The sequence below is a fragment of the Felis catus genome, chromosome B2 (assembly GCF_018350175.1).
Source record: "Felis catus isolate Fca126 chromosome B2, F.catus_Fca126_mat1.0, whole genome shotgun sequence".
Classification (NCBI taxonomy): domain Eukaryota; kingdom Metazoa; phylum Chordata; class Mammalia; order Carnivora; family Felidae; genus Felis; species Felis catus.
The window spans coordinates 49,290,803-49,303,198 of record NC_058372.1 but is presented as its reverse complement, the minus strand read 5'-3'; the positions used below and the strand labels follow the sequence as shown (position 1 = coordinate 49,303,198).

The 12,396-nt window shown below is 36.2% G+C and overlaps 1 protein-coding gene across 9 annotated transcripts in view; it reads left to right on the top strand.

The window, feature by feature from the left end:
* PKHD1 (PKHD1 ciliary IPT domain containing fibrocystin/polyductin) overlaps positions 1-12,396 on the top strand; it is a 489,098-nt gene that overhangs the window by 326,770 nt on the left and 149,932 nt on the right. The window lies entirely within an intron of this gene.

Genomic DNA, 12,396 nt, shown 5'->3' with positions numbered 1-12,396 from the left:
TGAGTTCAAGCCCCGTATCGGGCTCTGTGCTGAGGGCTCAGAGCCTGAAGCCTGCTTCGGATTCTGTGTCTCACCCTCTCTCTGCCCCTCCCCTGCTTGTGCTCTCTTTCTGTCTGTCAAAAAATGGATAAATGTTAAAAAAAAATTTAAAAATCATAAAGAGAAGGTATCCAAAGTACACATAGTAATTTCTCTTTTTAATAAGACCCCAGAGTAAACACAACAGAGAGAATAACGAAAACTCTACCTAAAATACCTTGGAGTACTTACATTTAATTTCAGTACATTTAATTACAGTGCAAGAAAAAGCAGTGAACAAAGTAAAAGAAAAACAGAAGGGAACATAAAGCTTGTTAACCTTAGAATTCTCTACACCATTAAATATAGGAAGATAGTGGTGTAAAATATATATATGTTTAGGGAAAAAAAAAGATTATGACCAAAGAATTGGACACTCTGCTTAAATGCTATTTACATGTAAAAACAAACAAACAAAGGTATTTTTTGCTTTTTAAGAACTGAAAATTTTTTTTAAAAAGTATTCTATTTTTTTATTTTTTAAAATTAGAGTCAATGTGTGTACCAGTGGGGGAGGGACAGAGGGAGGGAGGGAGGGAGGGAGGGAGAGAGAGAGAGAGAGAGAGAGAGAGAGAGAGAGAGAGAGAGAATTTTAAGCAGGCAACATGCTCAGCACAAGAGCCTGACATGGGGTTTGATCCCACAACTCTGGGATCACTATCTGAGCCCAAATCAGGAGTCAGATGCTTGCAAGCAACTGAGCCACCCAGGTGTCCCTCAAAAAGTTTTCTAATAAAGAGATTAAATTGATTTAAAGTTCACAAATAAAAATACAATTCAGGAATACTGTAAAGGTAAATAAAAATATATTTTAATGGTAAGCATTGAAATAAGTTAAATATCATACTGTAAATATGGTTATTAAAATAAGACAAAGTCTAATTGTTCTTATAAAAGAAACTACATAAAATTTGAAAAGTTAATGTATTAGGGTTCTGTTTATATAAATATGTATAACACATAGGTTATGTGTGTGTATATGTAGAATACATACATGTATATATATGTATATATATGTATATATATGTATGTATATATATTAGCATATATAATAGTATATATAAAGAGATGTATTTGAACAAATTGGCTCACGTGCTTATGAGTACTGGTAAGTTCAAAATAATGTTGGCAGGTTGATAGGCTACAAACTCTTGAGCTTTGTCTTGAGGCATAATTTCCTCTTCCTCATGGAAACTTCAGTTTTGCTTTTAAGGCCTTCCAACTGATTGATGAGGCCCATCCACATTATTGAGGGTGATCTTTACTTAAAGTCAGTTCATTGTAGATGTTAGCCATATTTACAGAACACTTTTGAAGCAACACCTACGTTAGTGTTTGATAGAATAACTGGGTACTATGGCCTGACCACATTGACAAATAAACTAATCATCACAGGTCATAATTCTCAGATAAAACTCTAAGTTCACTACCTGGGACTATGGCCATAGAAAACTGGCAATGGGGTATGAGTGCCAGATGAATTAAATATGAGTCAATTTGTTGTTTAGAATAGGATATATACCTTACAAATCACCAGATAAGAGAATGAAAGAAACCATAAAATAAATAGTAAAACACAAAAACACAATAAAATTAAATAGTAAGAGAATTAGAACAAAAAGAAGTTGTAAAAAGACAATGGAAGTAAGAAAGAATAAATCTTCCAGTTATAAAAAGAAAATATGATTCTTAAAAATGACCCTATGTAGGAAAAAATTAGATAATATGTCAACATGTAATCACAACTTTTTTTTTACTGGAGGAAAACAAAACCACTGTAGAAAAAATATTTTAATTAAATATTTAATTAAATATCCGAAATTCACTGAATAAAATGAATCATTGAAATAAAAACAAAAAGACTCAAAATTATAAGAAAAGAAAAAATAAAATGTATAAAATAAATACATTTTACATTAATAATAAGACCTCAGTCTCTAGGGAGATCCCAATAGTCAAGAAAGTTTTATACCAGGGGCACCTGGGTGGTTCAGTCAGTTAAGCATCCAACTTCAGCTCAGGTCTTGATCTCACAGTCTGTGGGTTCGAGCCCCGCCTCTGGCTGTGTGCTGACAGCTCAGAGCTGGAGCCTGCTTTGGATTCTGTGTCTCCCTCTCTATCTGCCCATCCCCTGCTTGTGCTCTGTCTCTGTCTGTCAGCAATAAATAAATGAATATATAAAAAAAAAACCTATATCTTTATACCAGATAACATAATATAGAAATCTATAAAGTAGATCTCAAAAAAAAAAAAATGAACTTGATAGAAAAATGATGGTAATGAAAGACATTTACTTACCTCTTTGAGTTTTTAACTTTTAAACTAGGTTAAAAATTATAGAGAAAGCATGAAGAAATTTGAGTAATATAATAAAGGCAATTCATATATACAAGGAATATAAATATAATTTATCTCAGAATATAAATATAAACCTAATAAATTTTAGTAAACCAAAATGATGTCGAATATGATCACAATAAAATAAATATGAAGTTGAAAACATCTTAACCAACAATCTTAATCTCTTGCAAGATAAAAAAGCAGAAAAGAAAGAATAAACCTTTTAATAACTTTTGTATGAAAGATATGAAAATTTCAGCAGCAGATTGCTAAGGAAATAACAATAATGACAGTATTGCATGAGACATGGCCAACATGCCATCACATTAAATACTTTCATTTTGAATAGTAAAGTACAAAAAGAATTAAGCTGTCAATATGAGAAACCATAAACAAAATAACCAGTAAGTCTAGTGAAATTAATTGGTGCAAGATAAAGGCAGGAATTGGTGAATTAGAAAGTAGGAAATTAGTAGACTTGAATTTTTTTTTAGAGATAATTTTTTAATCCTTAACAACCTTAATTATACAAAGAAAACAATATGTAAAATCTGAAATGATAATTCAAGTATAACAGATGCCAAAGAGATTAGAATTGTAATACAAAAATGTGTATATTATAGAGTGCCATTCTGAAATTTAAAAATATAAGTTGTATGTATGAATATAAATTATCATAATTGGCTACAGAAGAATATAGCTGAAACAAAAGCTAAAGACATGAAGTTACCAAAGATTTGTTCCCAAGAATACATTTGGCTGAAATAAATTTACGGCATATTCTTTGAATCATTAAAATATCAGACACTTTTTATGTTGTATGATCTATTCCATAGAATAGGAAAATATGGAAGTTTTTCAATTAGAAAGGAAGTGTAAAATAATTTTTATCTTTTTTTTTTTTAATTTTTTTTTTCAACGTTTTTTATTTATTTTTGGGACAGAGAGAGACAGAGCATGAACGGGGGAGGGGCAGAGAGAGAGGGAGACACAGAATTGAAAACAGGCTCCAGGCTCCGAGCCATCAGCCCAGAGCCTGACGCGGGGCTCGAACTCACGGACCGTGAGATCGTGACCTGGCTGAAGTCGGAGGCTTAACCGACTGCGCCACCCAGGCGCCCCTGTAAAATAATTTTTAAAACAGCTGTAAAGATAACTAAAAAAAAAGAAAGAAAACTGGAGCAATATTGAAGTGTAAATAAAATGACAAAATCCTAAATAAAACAGCAACAAATGAAATCCAACAGTTTGTTAGGGAAAAAAAGAAAAATCATGATTGTAATTTATTCAAGTAAAGAAGGATGGTTTAAAATGAAATAATTCTTTGGTATAATTTATTGAAGCCATATATATATATATATATATATATATATATATATATATATATATGGACCATATATATATGGGCTAAGAACATGATCAATTTGGTACAAAACTGAAACACATTTAATAAAATTCAGCTTGCATTCTTGGAATAAACAGTAAATTAAGACTACAAGGATATTCCTTTAAATCAATGTTTCCTAATAGAGTGGTTTAGCCATTAGTTGAGAATCACTGCTTTAAATACTGATATAAAACAAATAATTAAAAATCTGTTTCAAGCAACTTTCTATTTTATGGAAACACTGACACTAAAAATTACTGTGTATTATAACAATCATTAAATATTATTATTAAAGTTTTAGCCAATGTATGGAGTCAAGGAAAAAATGCGTTTGACGTCACTATTAAAAGAAATCCAAGTTATCAGTTTGTAGATTATCAGATTTGTAGATTATATATATTTTGTCCTAGCACAGTAGAGAATCTGAAAAACTACCAGTTGCATTCAGTAAATGCACAAATCAATAGCTTTTGAGTATTTTAATGTAAAATCCTATTTTAAATTTCAATTTAAATTATCTAGAAATAAGCTTAAGAAAAATGACAGGAGCAATGGAAACAAAGCTATAAAGCACCGGTAAGAGATATAAAAGAGTAAAATAAATGGTGGTGCATAATATCAGTGGAAAGACTCAGTAGTTTAAAATCTAATGCAAGTTTTTTTTTAAACTTTATTTATTTTGAGAGTGAGAGTGTGGAAGCAGTGGAGGGGCAGAGAGAGAGAGAGAGAGAGAGGGAGGGAGGGAGAGAGAATCTCAAGCAAACTCCATACTGTTAGAGCAGAGCCCAACACAGGGTCAAACTCACAGACCGTGAGATCATGTCCTGAGTGGAAATCTAGAGTCAAACACTTTACCATCTGAGCCACCCAGGTGCCCCAAATCTAATGCAATTTTAATCACAAGCCAAATATATTCATTTGAAATCTGATTCAATAATTCTAAGTCTTTTGGAATAATAAACACTTAAAGATAGCCAACATTACCAGTTATTTCTAGAAAAAATATATTCCTTTAATGTAAATAATTACCTTATTGCTGTTGGCACCAAAACAGAGGAGAATGCCTAGCAATAGGCTCAGATATGCGTTACCACTTAGAATTTGAACAAGTTAGCATTTCAATTTAGCTGCAGACTTGTGCTGGAGTAATTGGTAAACACTTTGGAAAACTATAAAATTAAGTTCTCAAATTGTGCTTCGCTTAAAAAAATTATAGATGGATTAAAAAATTAAATGTAAAAGCTCATAAAATTATTTGAATGATGTTTAAGTAAGCATTATGTAATATTAAAGGAGGGGAGACCTTATAAAAAATGCAACAGTTGTAACAGCAAGAAGTCATAGATTTGACAACATGAAAATCAGTATTTTTGCATGCCAATTACAAAATGTGAAGGCAGATGATAAACCCGAAAATATTTACAATTCAAAATAGTACAGATGGAGGGCTAATATTTTTTTATGTAAAGAATACTTAGGAATTAAAGGAAAGCAATATGAACATACTAGAAGAGTAATCATTAAAGGGTTTGAATACACGAGCCCCAAAAGAAGACATACATTTGACTATGAAGCATATAGAAAAATGTTCTTCCCTAGTAGAGTTGAAATAAATGTTAATTAAAACAAAATTAAGCACTATTTAAAAATATTTCATTACCAAAGGGAAAGATTGAAATCCATGTTGACAAAGGGGAGGATATGTGGGCATTCAGGCTAATATTAGCCTACTTTTGCAAATAAACTAAAATAGCATTTATGTATGCATCTATGTGGATAGAGATGTCTGGAAGGACATACAGCATAGCAAGGATTCCTGTGGGAGAGATGATAGTTAGCTCCTGCTCTGGTATGCTTTTCTTTATGTACAGAATTTCTTCATAAAGTAGTTATTACTTTTGAACATTATTATTGTTTTTATTCAACATAATTTTTGTGAATTCTTACCCTATGTCAAACATTGAGTTATGGCCTAGAGATACAATAATAAGTAAAAATTGACATGTCTCTGCACCCAGACATTAATAAAATAAATATAAAGTAAATGTAAAAATACATATCTGATAAATGCTATGAAGGAGGGCTTTATAGGATTCTGAAAACATGAATATGGGATCCTGAGGCAGTAATGGAGGTTGGAGAAAGGCTTCCTGCAGAGTGATTTCAGAGGTGGGAACTAAAAAATGAATGGCCTTTAATTAAGCAAAGTGGGGTCGGGTTTGTGTGGAAAGAGCACACCACTGAGAGCAAACAGCATTGAGTCATTCAACAAATATCTGATGGGCACTTACTATGTATTAGGTGTGGTTGTAAGTACCATATATGTAAAGCCAAATTTGGAGAGATCACTGTCCTCTGGGAGTTTATATCTTCATAGAGAGACAATAAAGAAGCTAATACAGAAATACAAACAACATAGCTGCAGATTATAAAGTGCGCTAGTAAGGAAAGCAACAGGGTGGTATAATAAAAAATAACTGTGGAGTGTATGGGGTACCCTTTTAGACTAACTGGATGTGGGAGACCTCTCTGGAGAAGAAAAGTTTGAGCTGAGATCTGAATGGTAGGAGGCTTCCTGCTGTTTGATGAGAGTGGGATAGAGAGCTCAATGAAGGAGGGACATCCAGTATTGTCTCTGAGGTGGCCTTTGGGGAGTAGGTATAGAGAGATCACTGTAGCTGTACCAGAGTGAGGAGAGGGGAGAGTGGTATGATTCGGTAGATGCCAAGTCACATGATATCTTGTTTAGGTGTGAGAGGTCAGAGGGGAAATCACTGAGGAGTTTAGAAGGCAATTGATAGAATGTGACTTATGTGTTGAAAATCACTCCGGCTGCTATACATATGATGAATGGTGGGGAATAAAAAGCAGAAGCTGGGCTATGAGTTTGGAGATCAGTTGAAGCCAAGCATCATGGCAGCTTGACCTTGGAGGACCATGGAGGAGCCAATGGAGATGGAGAGAAGCGATAGCACTGTCTGGACAGGCCAATGAACTGAATGTTGAGGTGAGGGAAGTGCTTCAGATTTTTTGAGCAACCTGGTGGATGGTGAAAACATGCACTGAGATGGGAAGACCTGAAGAGGAACAGATATGCCAAGGTGGAAGGTGGCAGGGACATGCCAAGTGGGAGACATGAACTGAAGATATCAAGGAGACAATCAGATATGTAATTTAGGGCTCTTACAGTAAATGATGGGAGTCTTCCAGGAAGTAGATGCTATCACTGATCAAGAAGACAGGCAGAGGAGCAAATTGGAGTCTGGAAATGAGACTGGGGTTGGTCTAAATCTTTAGAAGTTGATAGAGAAAGGGACACCTGGGTGGCTCAGTTGGTTGAACATCTGACTCTTGATTTTTGCTCAAGTCTTGATGCCATGGGATCAATCCCCATGTCATGCTCCACACTGAGCACAGAGCCTTTTTGGGTTTCTCTCTCTCTCCTTCTGCCCCTCTCCCTCCTCTGTCTCAAAAAAAAGATTGTTTTAACCTTAAGAAAAAGAGAAAATGATAGAGAAAGAGTCAGTACAGATGACTGAGAAGCAGAGGCCCAAGGGGTGATTCTGTATTGGGAGGAAGAATGGACCACACATTGGAGGAAGGTTAGGTTGACTGATTTGGAGAGCAAGGGCCGAGCACAATAGTGTTCCAAGGAGTAGATATGGGTCAGGACATATTCACTGGCAGTATCAAGAATTTTAGTTTTTACCCTCTAAGAGCATTGTAAAACTGTTGTAAGTTCCTAAGAGGATAGTATGGATAGGAGGGAGTGCTCATAAACACATTTCTATATCTAAAAAAAAACCGTTTTAGGTACAATGCAGACAACAGCAGGCATCAAAAATGGATATAGGGACACTACTTAGGAGGTGCAAGCAAGAGAGAGTGTAACCTATGGTCAGGAGCTGAAGTACCAATGGAGAGAAGTGGGCAGATTTAAACACAGGAGATAAAAAAAATATAAGATGTATGGGATGTGAGACACTCTCTTGGTTTCTGGACTGCAGAGATGGATGGTGGGGCCATTCACAAAAAGAGGATTAAATTTTGGGGAAAACATTATGAGTTTAGATTTGGTTATGTTGACTTTGAAGTGCCTGATACCCAAAAGGATCTGTGAAGTAGGCATTTCAAGCAAGGATAAACAGGAAACTTTAATTATAAGGTTAGCAAGCTGGAATTTGGCACGAGCCATTATGAATGGATTTTTCTTTAAAGAATGTGTTAGAAATGTAATCCACAGTCAGCTACAGGCTATTTTGAAAGAAATTCAATTTTATTAATGAAAGTGATCTATAATAACTACCATTTATTGAGTTCTTCTTATGTGGGTTTGCTCCATGTCAAGCATCTACCAAACATTTTATGTACATTATCTCATTTAAACCTCTCCGTGCTATGTCAGGTATTGTTATATGCATTTACAGATACAAAAACTGAGGAGAGACAAGTTAAGTAAAATTTCCAAGTTTATAAGTTTGGAACTCCAAGCTAGGAGTTCCTGGGGCTGATTTTTATTTTTTTTAACATGGTTTGTCTGATTCCATTGCTTGTATTTTAGTGTTCTGTATGATACAAATATTAAAAACCAAACTTCTTAGTATGAGTCATGATGAGTTTTTAGTGAGTTTATATGGATGATATGTAATGATCACAGTGCAGTCATTTTATGGAGAGCCTTCCTTTTTTAAACCTTTTAAAAATGTAAAATAATTGAAGCCTCATAAGAAGTTGCAAAACTAGTACAGAGTTCTCATGTACCCGTCACTCAGAATTCTCTGTTGATATATTTCATAACCTAAACATTATAAAATCCAGCAAGGTGATGTTAGTATAGTATTAACTGGAGTACAGACCTTGTTCAAACCATTTCCTTAAACATTGACCTCTGGTCTTCCTTATTTTATTTTATTTTTTTTCCAACGTTTATTTATTTTTGGGACAGAGAGAGAGCATGAACGGGGGAGGGGCAGAGAGAGAGGGAGACACAGAATCGGAAACCTGAGCCATCAGCCCAGAGCCTGATGCGGGGCTCGAACTCACGGACCGTGAGATCGTGACCTGGCTGAAGTCGGACGCTTAACCGACTGCGCCACCCAGGCGCCCCTGGTCTTCCTTATTTTAAAAGTCAGCTTATGGGGAGCCTGAGTGGCTCAGTTAGTTAAGCGTCTGACTCTTGGTTTCAGGTCAGGTCATGACCTCAGGGTTGGTGAATTTGAACCCCATGTTGAGCTCTGTGCTGACAGTGCAGAGCCTTCTTGGGATACTCTCTCCCTTCTTCGCTACGCCTCCTCTGCTGGCTCTCTCTCTCTCTCTAAATAAGTTAATACACTTTAAAAAAATATTTTAAAAAGTCAGTTTAATATGTCTTTCTTTTTTTTTTTTTTTCAACATTTATTTATTTTTGGGACAGAGAGAGACAGAGCATGAACGGGCGAGGGGCAGTGAGAGAGGGAGACACAGAATCGGAAACAGGCTCCAGGCTCCGAGCCATCAGCCCAGAGCCTGACGCGGGGCTCGAACTCACGGACCGCGAGATCGTGACCTGGCTGAAGTCGGACGCTTAACCGACTGCGCCACCCAGGCGCCCCAATATGTCTTTCTAATATATTGTTATGGCGACAGATTTTACTCAGACCTCTTTATGGACTTTCGACAACAGAATTGCATATCTGAATTTATTTTTGTGTAATTGGTTTATTATATGAAGAATGTTAAAGTGAAATCTCCAGAGGAAAAATTTCATGTTAACTTTATATATATTTTTTAATGTTTATTTATTTTTGAGAGAGAGATAGAGAGAGACAGAGCATGGGCAGAGGACGGGCAGAGAGAGAGGGAGACACAGAATCCAAAGCAGTGTCCAGCTCTGAGCTGTCAGTACAGAGCCTGATGCGGGGCTTGAACCCCCGAACTGTGAGATCAAGACTAGGGCTGAAGTCGGATGCTTAATGAACTGAGCCACCCCAGTGCCCCTCATGTTAACTTTATAAACTTATACTTATTTCTTATACTACCAGTGGCAGTAGGCTTAGTAAGATATTTGAAACAATATTATTTTCTTTTGTTATACGATACTATACAAATTGATCTCTAAATTAAGTTACTCTTTATAGTTGCTTGCTTAAATTGACCTTGGGGGAGGCTGATGAAGAACATGTTGGATTTTGAGGATTTCAGATCAGTCAAGAGAAGTTATATTTATACTTAGATTTAAAGAAATTATTTTTTTTACCCATTAGAAGTATTAAGTAGATGTTGTACTGTGAGTCATTTAAAGGTGAACAGGTATTCTTTGAAATTCAATTGTTACTTAATCAATCCTATGATAAAGGTTTTAGATTTTATCCTGGTCATGGCAGAAGTTTGAATAGAGTGGGGACAGGGTCTAGTTTATGTTTGCATCTGATTCATGCTGTGTGGGGAACCGAGTGTTGCAGGATCAAGGGTGGAAGCAGAGAGACTGTTAGGACACTGCAGTAACATTGCCGTCTTTCAAGTGACATAAGCTGGTGGCTTAGATTAGGGTGGCCATGAAGGAGGAGGATGGGATGGTGAAATACGCATTGAAGACAGGGGAAACATGATTTGCTGATGGATTGGGTAGAAGGAAAAGTAAAGTCCCAAGATTACCGTAAAAGTTTTGACCTGAGCAACTGAATGAGGACGGCTCTCATCCACTAGGAAGAAGAAACTGGGAGAAAAGTAGGTTTATGGGGAACTTTCTTCAGAAGTTCTCATATTTTTCTTATTCCTTTTCTCATTTGCTTTGAAAAAAAAATTAATGTTTATTTATTTTTGAGAGAGAAAGGCAGAGCCTGAGCAGGGGAAGGGCAGAGAGAGAGGGAGACAGAATCCAAAGCAGGTTCTTTGCTCTGAGCTGTCAGAGGCGGGGCTCGAACCCAAGAACCGTGAGACCATGACCTGAGCCAAAGTCAAACCTACTGAGCCACCCAGGTGCTCCATCTCATTTGGTTTTTAAAATTTTTTTTTTCAACGTTTATTTATTTTTGGGACAGAGAGAGACAGAGCATGAACGGGGGAGGGGCAGAGAGAGAGGGAGACACAGAATCGGAAACAGGCTCCAGGCTCTGAGCCATCAGCCTAGAGCCTGACGCGGGGCTCGAACTCACGGACCGTGAGATCGTGACCTGGCTGAAGTCGGACGCTTAACCGACTGCGCCACCCAGGCGCCCCACATTTGGTTTTTAAAGAAAGTGTATAGATATTACCCAGTCCCTTCATCCTCTTGTTCCCTATGTTTCTTGAGTAATGCATCAATTTACTCTGTTATTTATAAGGAAATATCTCTGAATCAAATAAAAAATCATTTGCCACCTCAACCTTTCCCCCCGGACCTTGGCCTTCTTTACTGACATCACCCCCGACTTTATCTTTTTTACTGTCTCCTGTATCAAATTCCTGATGGTTTTCTTTGGATGTATATTGTTTGGTTACTTCCTGTTCTCCTTTCTGATATATTCCCACTTCACACAGGACTCTCAAAAACAACTGTTTTTACCCAACTCCCTAAAAACTTGATAAATAAAATAAGGGGGACCACAGTGCTCTTGCACCTCCTCTCACCTTTACATTTCCTGCTTATCCTTATAATCCACCACATCTTCCGCAAGACCTTTGATCTTCCTTCCAGCACACATTGTTTTCTTACCATCTCAGCGATGGAATGTGGTTTTCTGCTTTATCATTTTAATAAAAATAGGCTTCCTTGTGACTGATACTAAGCTACTTAAGGTGTCTATGTCCTCTTCCTCCAAGTGGCTTCTACAGGAACAGAAAGATAATATTTTTTATTGAGTCTCTATATTGCTCAGCCTCTAGTACACTGCAGTACACAAAGAAAACTTCTAATAAATGCCTGCTACCTTGAATGGATGTGTCTTTTCTGGAAATCAGAATTTATTGAGCCTCTTGATTCAGTGTCATATCATCTAATAAATGAGAATCTTACATTTATTTTTAAAAACCACCATAATTTATTTCACTTATTACTCAAACTTCATTAATATTCTATAACAATTTAGTTCAAGAAATATTAGAATACAGATTTGGTGGCCTTCTTCATTTATTGGCAGGAGTTCAGGATTATATATGTAGCCTTCAAAAGAAGATGATTCTGGGGCAACTGGGTGGTTCAGTACGTTGAGCGTCTGACTTTGCCTCAGTTCATGATCTCACAGTTTGTAGGTTCAAGCCCTGTGTCCAACTCTGCTGTCCAACTCTGCTGACAGCTCAGAGCCTGGAGCCTGATTTGGATTCTGTGTCTCCTTCTCTCTCTCTTCCCATTCCACATTTGCACTCTGTCTCTCTCAAAAATAAATAATGATTAAAAATGAAATAATAATAATAAAAAAAGATGATTCTGTCTGGTCCAGTGAACTGGTGGGCCCTAATCTCAAACTGGCTGTTGTCTCCATGCTGAGAAAAGTCACATGAGTTAGGAATGTAGGGTGGAAATAGTACACTACAATGAAAAAAGCTTGAACTTTGGGAGAAGGCAGACTGTAACAATTCTAATTGTGTAATGAGCTAAATGTGTCATTTTTTGAGTAAACTATTCTTTCTAACCC